At 36.3% G+C, this 20049-nt stretch overlaps 1 protein-coding gene across 1 annotated transcript in view; it reads right to left on the reverse strand.

Moving 5' to 3' along the window:
- LOC148950666 (UDP-N-acetylglucosamine--dolichyl-phosphate N-acetylglucosaminephosphotransferase-like) overlaps positions 1-17482 on the reverse strand; it is a 76477-nt gene extending 58995 nt beyond the window's left edge. Inside the window, exon 1 of the mRNA XM_089091699.1 lies at positions 17381-17482. The gene's annotated coding sequence lies outside the window, so the exon portion shown is untranslated. The remainder of the gene's footprint in view (positions 1-17380) is intronic.
- Between the last annotated feature and the right edge of the window lie 2567 nt (positions 17483-20049).

A 20049-nucleotide genomic window follows, 5' to 3' on the forward strand; every position in this document is an offset into this window, starting at 1 on the left:
CAGTAACTTAGGCCCATATCTAACCTCACTATCACGATATTTAAAAAAATATCAATTTAGGACACTATCAGCACCTGGGGGCTTATTATTTTTTAATCCTGTTAGTACTGTTCCTAATCTTTCGTCGCAAAATAAATCTCCCTCATATCCAAAATGTCTCAAACTTTTTTATTCTTTTCTATATCCTTTCCTGTAACTCTATCACAATTTATCACATTCTCAAAATGTTTTGCCCATCTCTTTAATTCTTTTCTTCTTACTAATTCTGGTCCCGTTCCTATCTTCAACTGGGACAAGTCCAGATTGACCATTCTCTCTCAATTTATTAACATGCCAGTACAATGTTTTACTATTATGCCATCTTGCTGCATATTCCAGGTCTTTGGCAACTTTATCCATGGCCTCCACTTCAAACCTGTTTAATTACATTTTAATGATTTTTTTCACTTTCTTTACATTCCACTTTATTCCATATGATCCATCACTCAAACATTCTTGTACCCTCCTCCTCTCTAAAAAACATAAAACATTTTCACCAATATTCCTAGCTAGGTATCTAACTTTTTCCCCTAAAAACCTCATCAGCAACTTCACAAACTATTTGCCTAAAATTATTCCATCCATCCTCTACATTGTAAAATTTTAAACTCTCCGCTTTAGTATTCAACTATTCTCCACTTTGACAAGGGATTGCAACAATTCACAAACCTTAAAAAAGAAAACCAAAACTTTGAAACATAGTACATATAGGTGTTAGAAATGAGAGTAGCTTCAATAATCAATATCTTTGATTAGACTCAGTATGAAGACATTAAATTGCATAAAGAGCAAAAAAAAACTGCTAATTGCAAAATATTTATATATATATTTTAACAAGGGAGTACAACAATTCAAAAACCTTAAAAAGAAAATAAAAGTTTGAAGCATAGTAGATACCGTTTTTCGAACTTGCTTTAATAATCATATATCTTTGGATAGCAAATTGTCTCCGGTTAGAAAACAAGCGACAATGAGAATCAAAAAGTTCGTGGTGACAAATTGTAAGTAAGGAGCGACCCGGCTCAATAGTAACCGAAACTCTAAAAAACAGAAACTCTATACAAACTCTAAAAAAAACCTCTAAAAATTCCAAAAAACGGAAACTAGCTATGAAGGGGGCGCCGGATTTCCTAGCCTTATTTAAAAAAAACGATCAGAAATCATAGGCAGTGCAAACGCGCTGCCTAAGTAAAGAATGATGTTGGCACAATGTATTATTTATCTTTTAGTTTTTTTTCCATACCAGGGCACTTCGTATCGAAGGAGTTGTCGTAGAAACTTCGAAAACGGCTCTTTCGATTGTAAATTGGAGTGGCTAGTGCTCTTTTTAATAGTCGAAAGTGATTGGAGGGTAACTAACCCCCCCCCCCACGCCCATCATTCCCCCAAACACATCCAATCAAAATTTTGAGATAGCCATTTTGTTCAGCGTAGTTGATATCCAGATAGAAAATATGTTTTTTAGAGGACACTCCCCCACAACCCTCAGGGCAAGTGTTTTAAGTTATGTCCTGGAGGCATATAAAAGCAATGTTGGCACAATTTATTATTTATTATTTTTTTCCTTTAGTGCAGGGCGAAGAAGTTGTCGTAGAAACTTCGAAAAGGGCTCATTCAATGGGAAATTTGAGTGGTTTGTGCACCTTTAAATAGTCAAAAATAATTGGAAGGCGACTAACACCCCTTCCACGTCCACTATTTCCCGAAACACATCCAATCAAAATTTTGAGATAGCCATTTTGTTCAGCGTAGTTGATTTCCAGATAGAAATTATGTTTTTGAGGAGGACACTCCCCCATAGCCCTCAGAGCAAGGGTTGTAAGTTATGTCCTGGGGGCATATAAGATATTTATTGAACCTTTTCTCGTAGAAAGTTCAAAAAAGGCTCATTGGATTGGAAGTTCAAACGGCTAGGGCTCTTTTTAAAAGTCAAAATTAATCGGAGGGGAACTAACCCCCCTCTCACGCCCACCTTTTCCCCAAACACATCCAATCAAAATTTTGAGATAGCCATTTTATTCGACGTAGTTTTAAGTTCTGGAAATTAGGTCTTTGAGAATGACAACACCCCCCCCCCCACATCCTTCAGAGCAAGGGTTGTAAGTTATACCCTGGGAGCATATAAGGTTTTTATAGAACACTTTGTCGTAGAAACTTCAAAAAGGGCTCATTCGATTGGAAATTGAAATGGCTACTGCCGTTTTTATTAGTCAAAAATTATTGGAGGGCAACTAACTCGTTTCCCACGCCCACAATTTCCTCAAACAAATCCAATAAAAATTTTGAGATAGCCATTTTGTTCCATGCAGTTCAAAGTTCAGGAAATTGCACCTTTGGGCAGGACATTCCCCCCACAGTCTTCAGGGCAAGGGTTATAAGTTATACCCTGGAGGTATATAAGGTTTTTATTGAAATCTTTGTCGTAGAAACTTGAAAAGGGACTCATTCGATTGGAAATTCGAAGGGCTAATGCCCTTTTTAATAACCGAAAGTGATTAGAGGGCAACTAACCCCCCTCGCACGCCCACCTTTTCCCCAAACACACCCAATCAAGATAATGTTTTTATTGAAAGTGTTATCGTAGAAACTTCAAAAGGGTTCATTCAATTGGAAATTGAAAGGGCTAGTGGCTTTTTTAATATTTGAAAGTGATTGGAGAGCGACTAACGCCCACCATTTTCCCAAACACATCCAATCAAAATTTTGAGATATCCATTTTATTCGACGTAGTCGAAAGTTCTGGAAATAAGGTATTTTAGTATAATAACTCCCTCAGAGCACTCAGTGCAAGGGTTGTAAGTTATGCCCTGGGGGCATATAAGGTTTATATAGAAATTTGTAAAAATTTCAGAAAAGGGCTTATTTGATTGGAAATTGAAATTACCCTTTTTAATAGTCAAAAGTGAGTAGAGAGTAATCAACCCCCCTCTCATGTCAACCAATTCCCCAAACACATTCAATCAAATTTTAGAGATAGCCATTTTGTTCAACGTAGTTGAAAGTTCTGTAAATTATGTATTTAAGGATAACAAACCCCCCAGAGCCCCCAGGGCTAAGGCTGTAAGTTAAACCCCGGGGCATATAAGGTTTTTATAGATAGAGTTGTCGTAAAGCTTCAAAAGGGGCTCATTCAACTGGAAATTGAAATGGCTAGTGCCGTTTTTAATAGTCGAAAGTTATTGGAAGGCAACTAACACCCCTTCCACGCCCACAATTTCCTCAAACAATCCAATAAAAATTTTTAGATGGCCATTTTGTTTCACGCAGTTTGACGTTCAGGAAATTACACCTTTGAGCAGGACACTCCCCTCACAGTCTGCAGGGCAATGGTTATAAGTTATGACTTGGGGGTATCTAAGGTTTTTATTGAAATCTTTGTCGTAGAAACTTGAAAAAGGACTCATTCGATTGGAAATTCGAAGGGCTAATGCCCTTTTTAATAACCGAAAGTGATTAGAGGGCAACTAACCCCCCTCGCACGCCCACCTTTTCCCCAAACACACCCAATCAAGATAAGGTTTTTATTGAAAGTGTTGTCGTAGAAACTTCAAAAGGGTTCATTCAATTGGAAATTGAAAGGGCTAGTGGCTTTTTTAATGTTTGAAAGTGATTGGAGAGCGACTAACGCCCCTCTCACGCCCACCATTTTCCCAAACACATCCAATCAAAATTTTTAGATATCCATTTTGTTCAACATAGTTGAAAGTTCTGGAAATTAGGTCTTTTAGGATGATAACCCCCTCAGAGCCCTCAGTGCAAGGATTGTAAGTTATGCCCTGGGAGCATATAAGGTTTATATAGAAATTTGTAAAAATTTCAGAAAAGGGCTTATTTGATTGGAAATTGAAATTACCCTTTTTAATAGTCAAAAGTGAGTAGAGAGTAATCAACTCCCCTCTCACGCCCACCATTTCTCTAAAAACATCCTATCATAGTTTAGAGGTAGCCATTTTGTCTAACGTAGTTGAAAGTTCTGTAAATTATGTATTTAAGGATGACAAAATCAACGGAACCCTAAGGGCACAAGCGGTAAGTTATACCCTGGGGGCATGCAAGGTTTCTGTAGACAGAGTTGTCGTAAAGCTTCAAAAGAGGCTCATTCAATTGCAAATTGAGAAGACTGGCGCCCTTTTAAATAGTCAAAAGGGGTTGGAGGGTAACTAACCCCCCTCTCATGCCCGCCATTCCTCCAAACACATCCAATCAAAATTTTCAGATAGCCATTTTGTTCAACGTAGTACAAAGTTCTGGAAATTAGGTCTTTGAGAATGACACCCCCCCCCCCATCCCTCAGGGCAGGAATTTTAATTTATGACGTGGACACATATAATATTTATATTGAAAGCGTTGTCGTAGAAAATTCAAAAGGGCTCATTGGATTGGGAATTGAAAGGGCTAATGCCATTTATATAGTTGAAAGTGATGGGAGAGCGACTAACGCCCCTCTCACGCCCACCATTTCCCCAAACACATCCAATCAAAATTTAGAGATATCCATTTTGTTTAACGTAGTTGAAAGTTTCTGGAAATTAGGTCTTAGAGGATGGCAACCACCCTAACAGCTTTTAGGGTAAGAGTTGTAATTTGTGCCCTGGGGGCATACAAGGTGTTTTTAGAAAGCGTTGTCGTTTCAAAAAGGGCTCATTCGATTGGAAATCGTAAGGCCTAGTGTTCTTTTTAATAGTCGAAAGTGATTGGAAGGCTTGACATTTTTATAGTAAAGATCGATGTGGGTATAATGTATTATTTTTTGTTGTTGCTGTTGTTTAGACCAGGGTACTTCGTATCAAAGGAGTTGTCGTGGGAACTTCGAAAAGGGCTCATTTGATTAAAAATAGAAAGGGCTGATGCCCTTTTTAATAGTCAAAATTGATTGGAGGGCAACTAATCCCCCTCCCACGCCCACCCTCCCATTTGCCCATTATGTTTAAAAACTATATGTTGCCTTAAGATTAAACCAAAATGCACTGTGTTGATGCTAATTCCCAATAAGGCATCTCAGCAGTATCCCGAGAACGACTGAGGGTATTATGTTCAAACTTTCAGGACTACTTTTGCTCTTAAAATTTAACCAAATCAAAAAGGCGTAAGTGTATCCAAGCTATCAAAGAAAGTAAACAGATTTTTTTGCGAATGGTATCAATTTTTTTATTTCAGGTCAACTAGAGGATATTTGAAACTAATTTAGACACTACTATTTGTGTCCAGATTTTTAAAAGGGTGTATGCTGCTAAAAATTGCTGAAAATTTTTCTCCAGCATACAAATAGCAAACCAAACTATAAAGTTTTACAAAAACGAAGATTTAAAGTATTATTTTCTTTGTCCCTGAAAAAAACTATGTCAACACAAGACGAACAGAAATTAATTAAAAAAAACTGTTTCTACAAAATAAGTTTTTCAAAGAAAAGTAAAGAATTCCATTAAACAAGAAATGAGCAAAAATAAAATCAAATAATCTACCAATCGTGAAACTACCACAAATCAGCATCGATAAATAAATGAAACACAAAACGAACAGAAATTACAATAAATAACCGAGTCAAACTCAAAACGAGCAGAAATTAACATAAGTTGGGCGCAAAACCCCTATGCCTTCCAAAGGCCAGAACAAAATTTGCACTTTACTGAAAAAAATACAAATGAATGTGCATTGTCAAATTAATATACATATACTGATATTTAGTAATCAAAATGTCAATATTATTTGATTTATTAAAGTTATAAAAGTTAGAACATTTATATGTTTTTTAGTAAAGTGCAAATTTTCTTCTGGCCTTGGGAAGGCATAGGGGTTTTGAGCCCAACTAATGTTAATTTCTGCTCGTCTTGAGTTTGACTCGGTTATTCATTGTAATTTCTGTTTGTTTTGGGTTTCATTTATTTATCAATGCTGATTTGTGGTAGTTTCACAAATGGTAGATTATTTTATTTTATTTTTGCTCATTTCTTGTTTAATGGAGTTCTTTACTTTTCTTTGAAAAACTTATTTTGTGGAAAAAGTTTTTAAAATTAATTAATAAAAAAAAAAACAAGTCTATCAACTGAAAGTAAGGAGCAATGTCAAACCTCTACTGTAGGGTTCTCTGATATGCTGAATCTGATGGTGTGATTTTCATTAAGGTTATAGGACTTTTAGGGGGTGTTTCCCCCCTTTTCAAAAATAAGACAAAATTTCTCAGGCACGTAACTTTTGATGGGTAAGACTAAAATTGATGAAACTTACATATTTGAAATGAGCATAAAAATCTGATTCTTTTAATGTATCTATTGGTATCAAAATTTCCGCTTTTAGAGTTTCGGTTACTATTGAGCTGGGTCACTCCTTACTTACAGTTTGTTACCACAAACTGTTTGATAATATATTTCTTTAGTAATATATTTCACTGAATTAATCTAGTGGTACATTATAGCTTCTTTGTTCAAACAGATTTCCTGCAGTAAAGCCTTGACAAGACAAGATCTTTTATTGACAAAAACACATGACAAATAAACTTCTAAACTGGTCGACAGAGAGCAAGGCTTGATGTGTTGGCCATAAACAAATATAAGAAAATGCCGAAATAACAAACACAGGATATAAAAAAAAACCATACAAGGTAGGAGATAACAGAGGAGGCCACCCCAGCGCGAGATACAACACAGTTCATACCAATATCAATTATTCATCAATCCCAACATCCAGACAAAGAACCATTTTTGAAATATGTTTCTTCAAAGAAGATCTGCTCTTGAAACTTGGGAACATTTCTACTAAATTAAGTTTATTTACAATATGAGGAATCTTGTGTCTGATTAAGAATCTAGCTCTTTCTTATTTAATTGGAGGAAGGCGATACTTCTTGGAGCAGACGTGGTAGGCAGGAGAAATAGGAGTCTCAATTATACCCAAATCATGGAATTAAATTGTTGAAGATTAAATATCATAATACCACACTGCTGTATGCAGGTCTTTCAGTTGTTTAAGATTAAATATATTGAGAAAAACATATAAATTTTGACAACATTTAGTTTTATATGAGTCAGAACAAAAGAGTTGTGAATGTAAATTTTGTATGATTTAAAAAGTGGAAAACATAATAATTTAATTAATAGCAACATACTACACATTGTAAAGTGAGAACTTAATTGTTTTGCTTTGTTCTGTATAGCTGATTCCTAGGACTATATATGGGACCAATAGGTGGGGGTATATTTGCAGAAAAGCAACCATGATATTTGGAAAGAGCATAGAATAAGAAATCTAATGGTGCTATTTTTATTTGTTTAGCCTATTTCCTTTATAAATAAAAAATTTCCTTTATATATATATATATATATATATATATATATATATATATATATATATATATATATATATATATATATATATATATATATATATATATATATATATATATATATATATATATATATATATATATATATATATATATATATATATATATATATATATATATATATATATATATATATATATATATATATATATATATATATATATATATATATATATATATATATATATATATATATATATATATATATATATATATATATGTATATGTATATTATATATGTATATAAACTACTGCTAACAACTCACCACAGCACCAAGCCGCCTGAGGCCAACAAAGCTACGCACGCTCCTCCTCCATCCTAATCTATTTAAAGCCTCCCTTTTTACACCCGCCCACGAAGTTCCCATTTCCGTTAAATCTTGCTTTATGACGTCCTCCCACAACAGACGAGGACGACCTGCTTTCCGTTTAGCCCTAGACAGTTGGCCAAAAAGAACAATCTTCAGCAATCTTTCATCCGCACAACATGCCCTAGCCACCTCAAACTTTCTTTAATTATAGCCCTAGAGATCAGTATTGAACCACATTTTTCGTATAGCCTATTGTTTGAAATACAGTCAGACAGCTGGGTACCCAGAACAACCCTTAAGCAATTTCTCTGGAAAACATCTAGCAAATCTTCATCCTTTTTTTGGACCACCCATGCTTCAGAGCCATATTTGACCACTGTGAACTGGCGTGGCAATGGAAATCCCAAATTCTAATTTTGGTTGACCATTCTAATTTTGCCAGACGAGGACGACCTGCTTTCCATTTAGCCCTAGACAGTTGGCCAAAAAGAACAATCTTCAGCAATCTTTCATCCGCACAACATGCCCTAGCCACCTCAAACTTTCTTTAATTATAGCCCTAGAGATCAGTATTGAACCACATTTTTCGTATAGCCTATTGTTTGAAATACAGTCAGACAGCTGGGTACCCAGAACAACCCTTAAGCAATTTCTCTGGAAAACATCTAGCAAATCTTCATCCTTTTTTTGGACCACCCATGCTTCAGAGCCATATTTGACCACTGTGAACTGGCGTGGCAATGGAAATCCCAAATTCTAATTTTGGTTGACCATTCTAATTTTGCCAGACGAGGACGACCTGCTTTCCATTTAGCCCTAGACAGTTGGCCAAAAAGAACAATCTTCAGCAATCTTTCATCCGCACAACATGCCCTAGCCACCTCAAACTTTCTTTAATTATAGCCCTAGAGATCAGTATTGAACCACATTTTTCGTATAGCCTATTGTTTGAAATACAGTCAGACAGCTGGGTACCCAGAACAACCCTTAAGCAATTTCTCTGGAAAACATCTAGCAAATCTTCATCCTTTTTTGGACCACCCATGCTTCAGAGCCATATTTGACCACTGTGAACTGGCGTGGCAATGGAAATCCCAAATTCTAATTTTGGTTGACCATTCTAATTTTGCCAGACGAGGACGACCTGCTTTCCATTTAGCCCTAGACAGTTGGCCAAAAAGAACAATCTTCAGCAATCTTTCATCCGCACAACATGCCCTAGCCACCTCAAACTTTCTTTAATTATAGCCCTAGAGATCAGTATTGAACCACATTTTTCGTATAGCCTATTGTTTGAAATACAGTCAGACAGCTGGGTACCCAGAACAACCCTTAAGCAATTTCTCTGGAAAACATCTAGCAAATCTTCATCCTTTTTTTGGACCACCCATGCTTCAGAGCCATATTTGACCACTGTGAACTGGCGTGGCAATGGAAATCCCAAATTCTAATTTTGGTTGACCATTCTAATTTTGCCAGACGAGGACGACCTGCTTTCCATTTAGCCCTAGACAGTTGGCCAAAAAGAACAATCTTCAGCAATCTTTCATCCGCACAACATGCCCTAGCCACCTCAAACTTTCTTTAATTATAGCCCTAGAGATCAGTATTGAACCACATTTTTCGTATAGCCTATTGTTTGAAATACAGTCAGACAGCTGGGTACCCAGAACAATCCTTAAGCAATTTCTCTGGAAAACATCTAGCAAATCTTCATCCTTTTTTTGGACCACCCATGCTTCAGAGCCATATTTGACCACTGTGAACTGGCGTGGCAATGGAAATCCCAAATTCTAATTTTGGTTGACCATTCTAATTTTGCCAGACGAGGACGACCTGCTTTCCATTTAGCCCTAGACAGTTGGCCAAAAAGAACAATCTTCAGCAATCTTTCATCCGCACAACATGCCCTAGCCACCTCAAACTTTTCTTTAATTATAGCCCTAGAGATCAGTATTGAACCACATTTTTCGTATAGCCTATTGTTTGAAATACAGTCAGACAGCTGGGTACCCAGAACAACCCTTAAGCAATTTCTCTGGAAAACATCTAGCAAATCTTCATCCTTTTTTGGACCACCCATGCTTCAGAGCCATATTTGACCACTGTGAACTGGCGTGGCAATGGAAATCCCAAATTCTAATTTTGGTTGACCATTCTAATTTTGCCAGACGAGGACGACCTGCTTTCCATTTAGCCCTAGACAGTTGGCCAAAAAGAACAATCTTCAGCAATCTTTCATCCGCACAACATGCCCTAGCCACCTCAAACTTTCTTTCATTATAGCCCTAGAGAGCGGTATTGAACAACATTTTTCGTATAGCCTATTGTTTGAAATACAGTCAGACAGCTGGGTACCCAGAACAATCCTTAAGCAATTTCTCTGGAAAACATCTCGCAAATCTTCATCCGATTTCGGAGCACCCATGCTTCAGAGCCATATTTGACCACTGTCATCACTGTAGCTTCTAATATTCTAATCTTGGTTTGCAGACTTATCTTACTATTCTTCCATACTTTTTTTTAACTGTGAAAAAACACCCTGAGCCTTGGCTATTCTACTTTTAACATCTTCACTTCTCCCACCATCTTTACTAATAATACTACCGAGATAAATGAAGCTGCCCACCTGGTCAATCTTTTCGTTACACAACGTCACCTTTTCATCTTCACTTATTCCTAGCCTTTGTGACTTTGTCTTCTTAACATTAATTTTCAAACCTACTCCAGCATCCTGAACTCGCAAAACTTCTAAAACTTCATTCATTTTGCTCACACTTTCATCTAGGATGCTTAAATTATCAGCATAATGTAAGTCCAGGAGGCTTTTTCCTCCCCATTTGATTCCATGTTCTCCCATTGCCTTTTCCATGTTCCTTAAGACAAAGTCCATCTGATGCATATAAAGGGGGATAGAACACAACCCTGCTTAACTCCTGATTTAATACAAATCCAGCTGCTAACCTCATTTCCTACCTTAACTGGAGCAGCGTTATTCTCGTACATAGCACAATCACTTTAATGTATTTGTCTGGTATACCATACAAGGATAAAACCTTTACTAAAGCTCTTCTATCAATAGAACCGAACGCTTGCTCATAATCTATAAAACTGAGGACCAAAGGTATTTGAAAACTCAGGCAATTCTCAATTATTAGCCTAAGAGTGAAAATTTGGTCGACACATCCTCTACCTTTTCTAAAACTGCACTGTTCTTCTCTTAAAACTTATAATTAACACACTCACTTTTATCACCTTGCTTATAAAGTGGCTTAATTAAGGTTTTCCTAAAATCGTTAGGTACTTCCCCTTTTTCAAAAATCATATTCATAATCTTCAGTAACTTATTTCTAACCTCAGAGCCACCATATTTAAGAAACTCATTTATCATCCAATAAGCACTTGGAGCCTTATTATTTTTTAGTTCTTTTATTACTGTTGCTAATTCCTCCTCACAAAACAAATCTTCCTTCACATCCAAGGTATCATAAACTTTTTCATTTTCCTCTATATATTTTTTGCAACTCTATCTTGGTTAAGCAAATTCTCAAAATGTTTGGCCCATCTCTCTTTAGTTTTTTCCTTATTGCTAATTGCAGCCCCATTCCTACCTTTAACTGGGCCAAGTCTGGATTGACTACTCCCTCTCAATTTGTTAACATACCAGTATATTTTACTATTATGCCATTACCTTAAATCACACTTGCCAGCGATAAGGATGAATCCTGTAGACGCCAGTCAATAATGATGATGGTGACTCTGGTCATTGGGTGCATCCCAAACTGTGCGCCATGGCTTGCTGCACCAATCTCTGTCAACAGCTGACATGAAGGCTTCGGTATTAGGGGACATGACTGCATTCTGGCTAAGGGAATTCCATAGGCCAACCACAAGGTTGGAGAAAAATTTGTTTCGCAGCCTTGTATTAGCACGTTTCCGGTAGAGTTTCAGGAGGTGCCCTCTTGTTCTTGATGAATTATCTAACTGGAATAAGTCAGGGATGATATCATGGTTGCAGATCAATTTGTATGTCATCACATCCCCTTGCTTACGTCGGTATGTGAGAAATGGTATATTGAGCCTCTGGAGTCTGGTAGAATATGGCAAATTTTGAAGACCCCTTATGCATTTTGTTGCTTGCTGCTACACCGATTCCAAAATTGGTTGGTCAAGCTTGTTAACTGGTGTGGCAATGGACATCCCAAATTCTAATTTTAGTCAGATCAGGCCCTTTAGGAGCTTAGTAATCACTGCTAGATCTATTGCAGAACGTTCTCTTTATTATACCAAGAGTTTGGTTGGCTTTGGCTACTGCAAACTGCATGTGTAAGTTGAATTTGAGCTTGTCATCAACCAAGACTCCCAGATCTTTTTGGCAGTGGCTGTTTAGAACCACCATTGGATTCCATAAAATACTGGCTGAGAGGGTTCTTTGCTCCAAAGTGTATGACCTTGCATTTCTGGACATTAAATTCTAGTCGCCAGGTTTTTGTCCATGTTGAGAGTGCGTTGAGATCTGCGTGGATATCTTTGGTACTTTGGGGGTCATAAATTGGACCAATTATTTTGGAATCATCAGCATATAAGCACTTTTTATTCTTTATGATTGAAGATGCATCATTAATATATATGTTGAATAGAGTTGGGCCCAAAACCGTGCCTAGGGGTACTCTGCTTTCTACATCCGCTGATTCTGAGAAGAAAATTGATCCACCATCTCCAAATACTCTTACCACCTGCTTCCTGTTGGTAGGAAATTGCATCGTTCAATTTATGACTTCATGGTGGAGGCCTATTGCTTGGAGTTTAGAATTTAGTCTCCTGTGACATACTTTATTGAATGCTTTTGCTAAGTCTAATAATATCATATCAACAGGAGATCCCATGTCCATAAGTTTTGTGACATGCTCATAAGCATCAATGAGGTTAGTATCAACTGGGGCAGAAGCCATGTTGGCTAGGAGATAGTAGCTTGTTAGTATTTAGGTGTTCAATAATGGCTGAGTTAACTATGCCTTCAAGAAGTTTTCCCATTCCTGAGGTGAGGCTAATTGGTTGATAGTTGCTGGCTTCATCTCTGCTGCTTCCTTTATGGACAGGTGTATGTAAACTTCTTTCCAATCTTGTGGGATAGATTTAGTATTTAGAGACTTTTGGAATAGTAGGGTGAGAGGATGTGATAGTACTGCATACGTCTCCTTCAAAAGCCAAGGGGGCACTCCATCAGGTCCTGTTAATTTATTTGGGTTAATCTTCTTTAGTCGAGTCTCTACATCTACTTTAGTAATATTGATGGGCGGCATACTTTTATGAATTTCGTGCTGTGGGGGGTCTGGAAGTGGGGCATTATCTGCAACTGTGAATACTGAAATGAACTGCTTATTTAATGCATTAGCTATCTCCCTTGGGTTGCAGATTTTTGATCCATCTTGTACAAGTTAAGTGACAGAATGCCTTCCAGGCTTAACTGATGACATATACCTCCAAAATTTCTTAGGGTTAGTTTTTGTTTCAGCTGCCACTGATTTTTCATACTTCTCGGTGGTAGTTCTGGTGAGACTTCTCAGCTGGTTACGCGCCTGTTTATATTTCGTGTAATAGTCAGCCTGGTTTTGATTCTTTGTGTACAGCTTCCAGTATTTCTTTTTTCTGTTCCTAGCCTTTTTAATTTCTTTTGTAATATACATGTGATTTGTAAATTCTAATCTGCAGCTAGATGTGCCATCTAGCTGCATCTTCTAGATCCTCGGCAATTTTATTCATGGCCTCCACTTCACACCTCCGTAGTTTATTTTATAATGCTGTCCCCACTTTCTGTACATTCCTCTTATTTTCATACGGTCTATTACTCAGACTATTCTTATACAAGCTCTTCTTCTCCTTTCTATTAAACATAAAGCTTTTTCATAAATATTCTTAGCTGCAGTTCTAGCTTTCTTCCCTAATACACATTCAGCAGCTTCATAAATTATTTTTCTAAAATTATTCCAACCATCTTTCACATTTTCTTACTGTGTAATATACAGCATATTTATATCGTGTTCCCTTTGATTATTATTCATATTTTTAAATCATAATCTGCAATCAGATTATTGTGTTCCCTTCTATTATTATTAATTTTTTTTTTTTTTAATCATTTAAGTAGTATTTTTCATACAATATTCAACTGAATAACTGAGGCCAAAATAGATATCTTTGAGTCTATACAGCATAACCAGTTTTACAACAGATCAAACAATGGAAACAACAATAAGCAAATATATTATTAGAGCTATATATGGGTCCATCAGGGGTATGTGTGCAGACAATTCTTATGACATAATATGCAGAATAATTGTATCTAACACATTAGACCTGCTGTAATTTTCCCTGCCCTTCCCTAATTTGCAAATATTTAGCCCAAATTTGTCTCTAAAATATTATATTTTTATCTTATTTTGGTATATTTCATTAGGATTGAGCATCAGACAAACATATTAGAAGAAAATTAGGGAGGGTGTATATCATACAAGTACCTCTAATTCTTTTGGTTTTACCAGTTTTTTACCTTTTAACTTAATCTGACACTGCATTTTACTTACTTTGTCTAAGGAATGATGTTTTATTGTGTTATTTTGTTTTGGCATTGTTTGCCAGTTTTTTAGTCTTCTAGTTTTTCTATGATTTTTTTTTTGCTTGTTTTGTTTTCTTAGGACTCCAATAGTCAAATTCAGCAATTTGGGGCTTGTGATATAATTTTTTGAAATAAATATCTTATCTTACATGCTAGAACAAAAAAAAATTTTAATTGCTAATTCTATGCCCATTTTTACGGTTTTGCCTGCATTTTTGACAATTCATTCCCATCCCCCCCCCCTAATGATCTCATATAGCCCAAGGCTATATAAAAACTAACATATAAACAATGAAATTCTTTAGTTATAATATGCAGCATATTTACAATAATCAGATTATCATGTTTTATCTATTATCATTCACACTACAACTCATTTAACACAGTATTTGTCATCCAATATTCAGAGCTATTCCTCAGGCTAAACTGGATATCTCAATTCCACACAGAGTAACTGTACTTACAACAGATCAATCAGCAAAAAGCACAGCCAACAAATACATTATTAAGGCTATATATGTGTCCATTAGGAGGGAGGTGTATTGTCAGGGTAAGAACTATTGTGCTGAAAAGGAGCATAAAATAAGGAGCTTAATGGCACATTTATTCATTTTTTGTGTTGCATATAACCTAGGGCTATATAGAGAGGGAGGGGGCAGATAAGGATGAATTGCCAAAAGCACAAACAAAACCATGAAAAGAACATAAAATCAGCAATCTAAAAATGTGTCTCTTTTTGTTCTAGCCTTGCATGTCTTTTTCTGGACAGCCACTATTTTAACCTTTACTAGTATTTTTGTTTTATGTTAATTTTGTGTAGAGACTAGGGCTATATTTCAGAACAGGGTAAAATTCTACTTTAGCTTCTTTTGGCTATCTTGGAAAGGGGTTAGGTTAGGAAAATGAAACTTTCAGGAATGGGTCTATAGGCTAAAGTATGTATGTCCTGGGAAGGTATTTTGAAGTACCCAACTCTGCTCCTTCTCCCTCTAGTGGGTCCTGACCTTTGATGTCCTTTAAAAATCTGGGTGTTATAAAAGTGAAACCTTGCAAACTAGATCTTTGCCTTAAATGAAGTACAACAAAATTGTTTTCAGCTTTACAACTTTGTTCAATCCCAATTTATAAGGTTTCAAAGATATGCAAATACATTTCGTAAATTAAAAAAAAAACATTAATATGGCTTAAAATACTACTCAAATAACAGAAATTGGATTTTCAGAACTAAAGCTAGAAAAAACAAAACCAATAACTGAAAATTAAGGTAAAATGTTGTTTTGTCAAAATTTCAATGGGTATAGACCTGTCATGTATGCAAATTTCAGGACCCTCATGAGGGAAAAGGAGTGGAGATAGGGGTAAATATTTACCAAATCATATTATTGAGTAACAACTAAAGTGAATATACCATACAATGCCTTTTTTATGCTGATTATGAATATAATAATAATTTCTATTGGAAATGAATTTTAACCCCCCCCCCCTATGTATGCCAATTCAGGGCATATATTTCTACATTAAGGGGGGGGGGGAGGGGAGCAAATTTTATTTCTGATATAAATGGGAGGTAAGTTTAAACTTTTCCCCCCCCCCCTAATGTATAGGCTAAAATTCATTTCCAATAGAAATGATTATTATATTCATAATCAGCATAAAAAAAGGCATCAAATGGTATATTCACTTTAGTTGTTACTCAATAATATGATTTGGTAAATATTTACCAAGATAGTTACTTCAAAATACCTTCCTAGGACATACTTTAGCCTGTAGACCCATCACTGAAAGTTTCATTTTCCTAACCCAACCCCTTTCCAAAATAGACAAAAGTAGCTAAAGTAGAATTTTAGGTAAAATTCTACTTTAGCTACTTTTGGCTATCTTGGAAAGGAGTTGGGTTAGAAAACTGAAACTTCCAGGGATGGGTTTACAGGCTAAATTATGTCCCGGGAAAATATTATCAGGTGCTCACTTGTACTCCTTCTCTCTTTAAAGGGTCCTGAGATTTGCGTGTATGACAGGTCTATTATCTATTGAAATTTTGACAAAACAACATTTTACCTTAATTTTCAGTTATCAGTTTATTTTTCTCTGGCTTTAGCTCTGAAAATGCAATTTCAGTTATTTGAGCAGAATTTTAGGACATATAAATAGTTTTTTTTCAAAATTTATGAAACATATTTGCACATCTTTAAAACCTTATAAATTGGGATTGAGCACAGTTTTGAAGCTGAAAACCATTTTGTTGTACTTTATTTAAGAAGAAGATCTTTTTTGCAAGGTTCCACTTATATAACAGATAGATTTTTACAGGTCATCAAAGGTCAGGACCCTCTAGAGGGAGAAGGAGTGGAGGTGAGTACTTCAAAATATCTTCCCAGGACATACTTTAGCCTGTAGACCCATCCCTGAAAGTTTCATTTTCTTAACCTAACCCCTTTCCAAGATAGTCAAAAGTAACTAAAGTAGAATTTTACCGAATTTTACCCAACAGGGGTGAGGTGAATGTTCAGAAATCCAATTTTAATCATAAGAAAAAAAGTAATCTAATAACATTTCTCTTATCAGTGTTGGCTTTGGGGGGTGTGGGGGTGTGCACCCCCCCCCTTATTGCATTAATTAATTAAACTTGCATTAATTAAACTTGCTCCTAATGCAAATTTATTGAATCAACCTATTTTGCCCTCCCCCCTAAAAAAAGCCTGGATCCACCCCTGTCTCTTATTGCTTTATCATGTCTCCATCTGGAGAGCTGCTACTCTATGTATTAACCCCTTTTAAGTCAATAATATGATTTGGTAGAAATTTACCACTAAATCTAATCCCTTTTCTGAGGATTTTTCTTATAGGCTATCTAAGCTATGAAGATACCTGTGGAGTTCATAAGAACTGGGTACCCTATCAGGGGAAGAGACAGATGGGGGTGGTTAATGCAAACACTTCTAGTTCTTTATTTTTCTGCAGGCACAGCTCCTTTTTAAAAGTTCCATTCACCTAGCCTAAGCCTATCACATGAAATTTCCAAGATAGCAATAAACCTCCAAGCTAGAGATTTGCAAGATTTTGAATATAAATAAATACCACATTAGCTGTACTACCAAGAGTATGTGCAATATCTCAAGCAGGTATTTCTACTTCCAGAGTAAAAAAAAAATGATAATTACAATGCCTCTAAGTTTCAAAATTAGACAATTTTATTGCCATCTATTCAGAACAAGAAAATGATGACCAAAGATTTTTTTTAACATAATTTCATTTTATTAGCTCTTTCCAAGGACTGTTCAAAACACATATGGTTTTCAATAAAACGCAACTTCTGTTCGTTTTGAGTTTGAATTATTATAAGACTTTAAACCTGTTGGCCTTAAAATTAACTCTTTACTTTTCTTTGAAAAACATTTTTTTTTCTGGAAAGAATTTTTTTAATTGATGTCAAACAATATCAGAGAGACAGAAGCTAATATGACCAGGTACAAGAAACCATAGAAAGACAGGTGGATCAGCAACTACGCATGGGTTCTTATCGCGAAAAGAAGTAACCTTGAAGTTCTTATAAATAAAGCGCCTTCTAGTCAGAATTGTGATTAAGAGAGTAAAATGACGCTTGAACAAGGCAACATAAAAATGCAAAGAAGGAAATAGTGAAAGCTACTGGGATGACAAGCGACAGTAACATGAAAACCTAGCTGAAAAGGCTGTCAGTCGTGGAGATACTAGAACTTTGTATATGCAGACAACTCAGCAAATTGCTGATGTTAAGCCTCACTTCTGCCTTTTTGTAGGGGATAAAGTTGGGCGATTACTTACTTGCCAGGAAGATGCAAGCAAACAATGGAAGGAGTACTTTAGTGGGATATTAAGTCATCCGGGTCAAACATACCTGATACACAACCGACAAAGATCCCTGATACATATCTATATTATCTCTGATTTAGCTATGGAGCTATTCTATGGGAAGTGGTCGACGTTGCTCTAAGAAATCTGAAGACTATAAAAGCTGCAGATCATGATGGCCTTTCTTCTGAGCTGTTTAAATATGGTAAAAAGGCATTATTAAAACCCTCTTTTCAGCCTTCGACTATAGCATGGGCTGATAGTGCGGCAGCCTCTGAAAAGAAAAAGGATGTTATTGTTAATTGCTCAAAAGGGGGAAGTGATCGGTTTGTGATAATTGGAGAGCGATGACTCTCCAGCATTCTGGCAGCAAGATACTTTGCCAAATTATTTTGAAGAGAATAGACGGGCAAGTTAGATAAGGGGCGTAGGGACGAACAGCATGGTTTCCGTCCTAATAGATTGTGTTGTCATCTAGTGTTTAAACTTCACACATTTCTTGTAGAAGCAAATGAATGGTAAGTGCAGATATTGCTTGTCTTTACTGACTTTTTGAGAAGATTCAACTCGGTCTATCGTGTGACTATGTGGAATATATTAGCGTATTATGGAGTTCTAGTGAGATTGTAAATATGATTAAATTTCTTCATGAGCAGCAGTTTTGCAAAGTGCAAACAGAGAGTGTCCAGACGGATCGGTTTTCTATCGACGCTATTTGCCACAAACATTGCCTTTATGTTAAGAGCTTGCAATTTTTGTGGAGGAATTGAACTGCACACTGAGCGGTTGCCCCAAGACGCTGACTTTGTCGATAATGCAGCCCTGTTATCACACTTTCATGAAGAAACATAAGAAACATAGATTAACTAGCAGAAGAAACCTCTCTAACTGGTCTGCAGATCAATGCCAGTAAGACGAACTCAGTTAAACAGGAAAGCCTTATCAAACTCAGTGGTTAATAATTTAGCAGCAAGACTCCATGTTGGGGATTTAGACATAAATCTAATGAATACAAATTGCTATGCAGGGGCAGTGTTCTCCCGGCAAAATAATGTATGAAGATGGTCCAAGCACCCGCCCCCCCCCCCCCAAGCTTAAACTATAATTGTTGAATAGCGATGCTCTATCCGTACTCCTATATGAGTGTAAATCATGGACCGTATAAAAAAACAGCCAAAAGATTGTTTGGATTTGAAACGTGAGAAAAGTACTAGTAGTACAGTACTAGTACTGGTAGTACAGTACTAGTACTACACTGGACTGGGAAATAACGAACGTACAGATTAGAGCCCGAATCAAGAAACCTCTAGTCACCAAAAAATTTGCAAGAGACGTTGAAAATATTGGGAACACATGAGAACAATGAAAGAGGGCAGAGTCCATCGTGATGTGTGGTATTGGAAACTACCTGATCTACGCAAAAAAGATAGACAACATAAAACCCTCGGGTGGGTTCTGGAAAAGGTGACCACACCGTCAAGAAGGTCGATGGAGCTCTAGTCGTTTGTCCGGGACCAGGGGACGGGAAGGTCAACAGTTGCTGTCTTATTCACCTCAAGTCACGAGAGGGCCTAACTAAGTAAGGATAGAAAATTGTTAATCTAGAGGTTCTTTCAATCAGATCGAAATATCAGAAGGACGGGAACAAACCCTGCCTGATTTTGAAATCATGGAAATGGACCGAGAATCCAATGGATTTAAGAAGGATGCTTAAATAAGTAAATAAAAACAAAATAAAAAAAAGTTACAAAACCCACAGGAGGATGATTTCCTGTCAGAGAATAAAAGGAAAGAAGGATACTTTGATAAGTGAAGTGTCCACAAGCATCAATAAGCATGATTTGTGACCAAAAATATTCTGGAAAAGAGAAAGTAAGGCAAGTGAACAAAAAAGCCCGAAAAAGGGGGGCTTTTTG

Source organism: Artemia sp. Qi Xiang Cuo, chromosome 7 (genome assembly GCF_049724085.1).
Source record: "Artemia sp. Qi Xiang Cuo chromosome 7, ASM4972408v1, whole genome shotgun sequence".
Lineage (NCBI taxonomy): Eukaryota > Metazoa > Arthropoda > Branchiopoda > Anostraca > Artemiidae > Artemia > Artemia sp. Qi Xiang Cuo.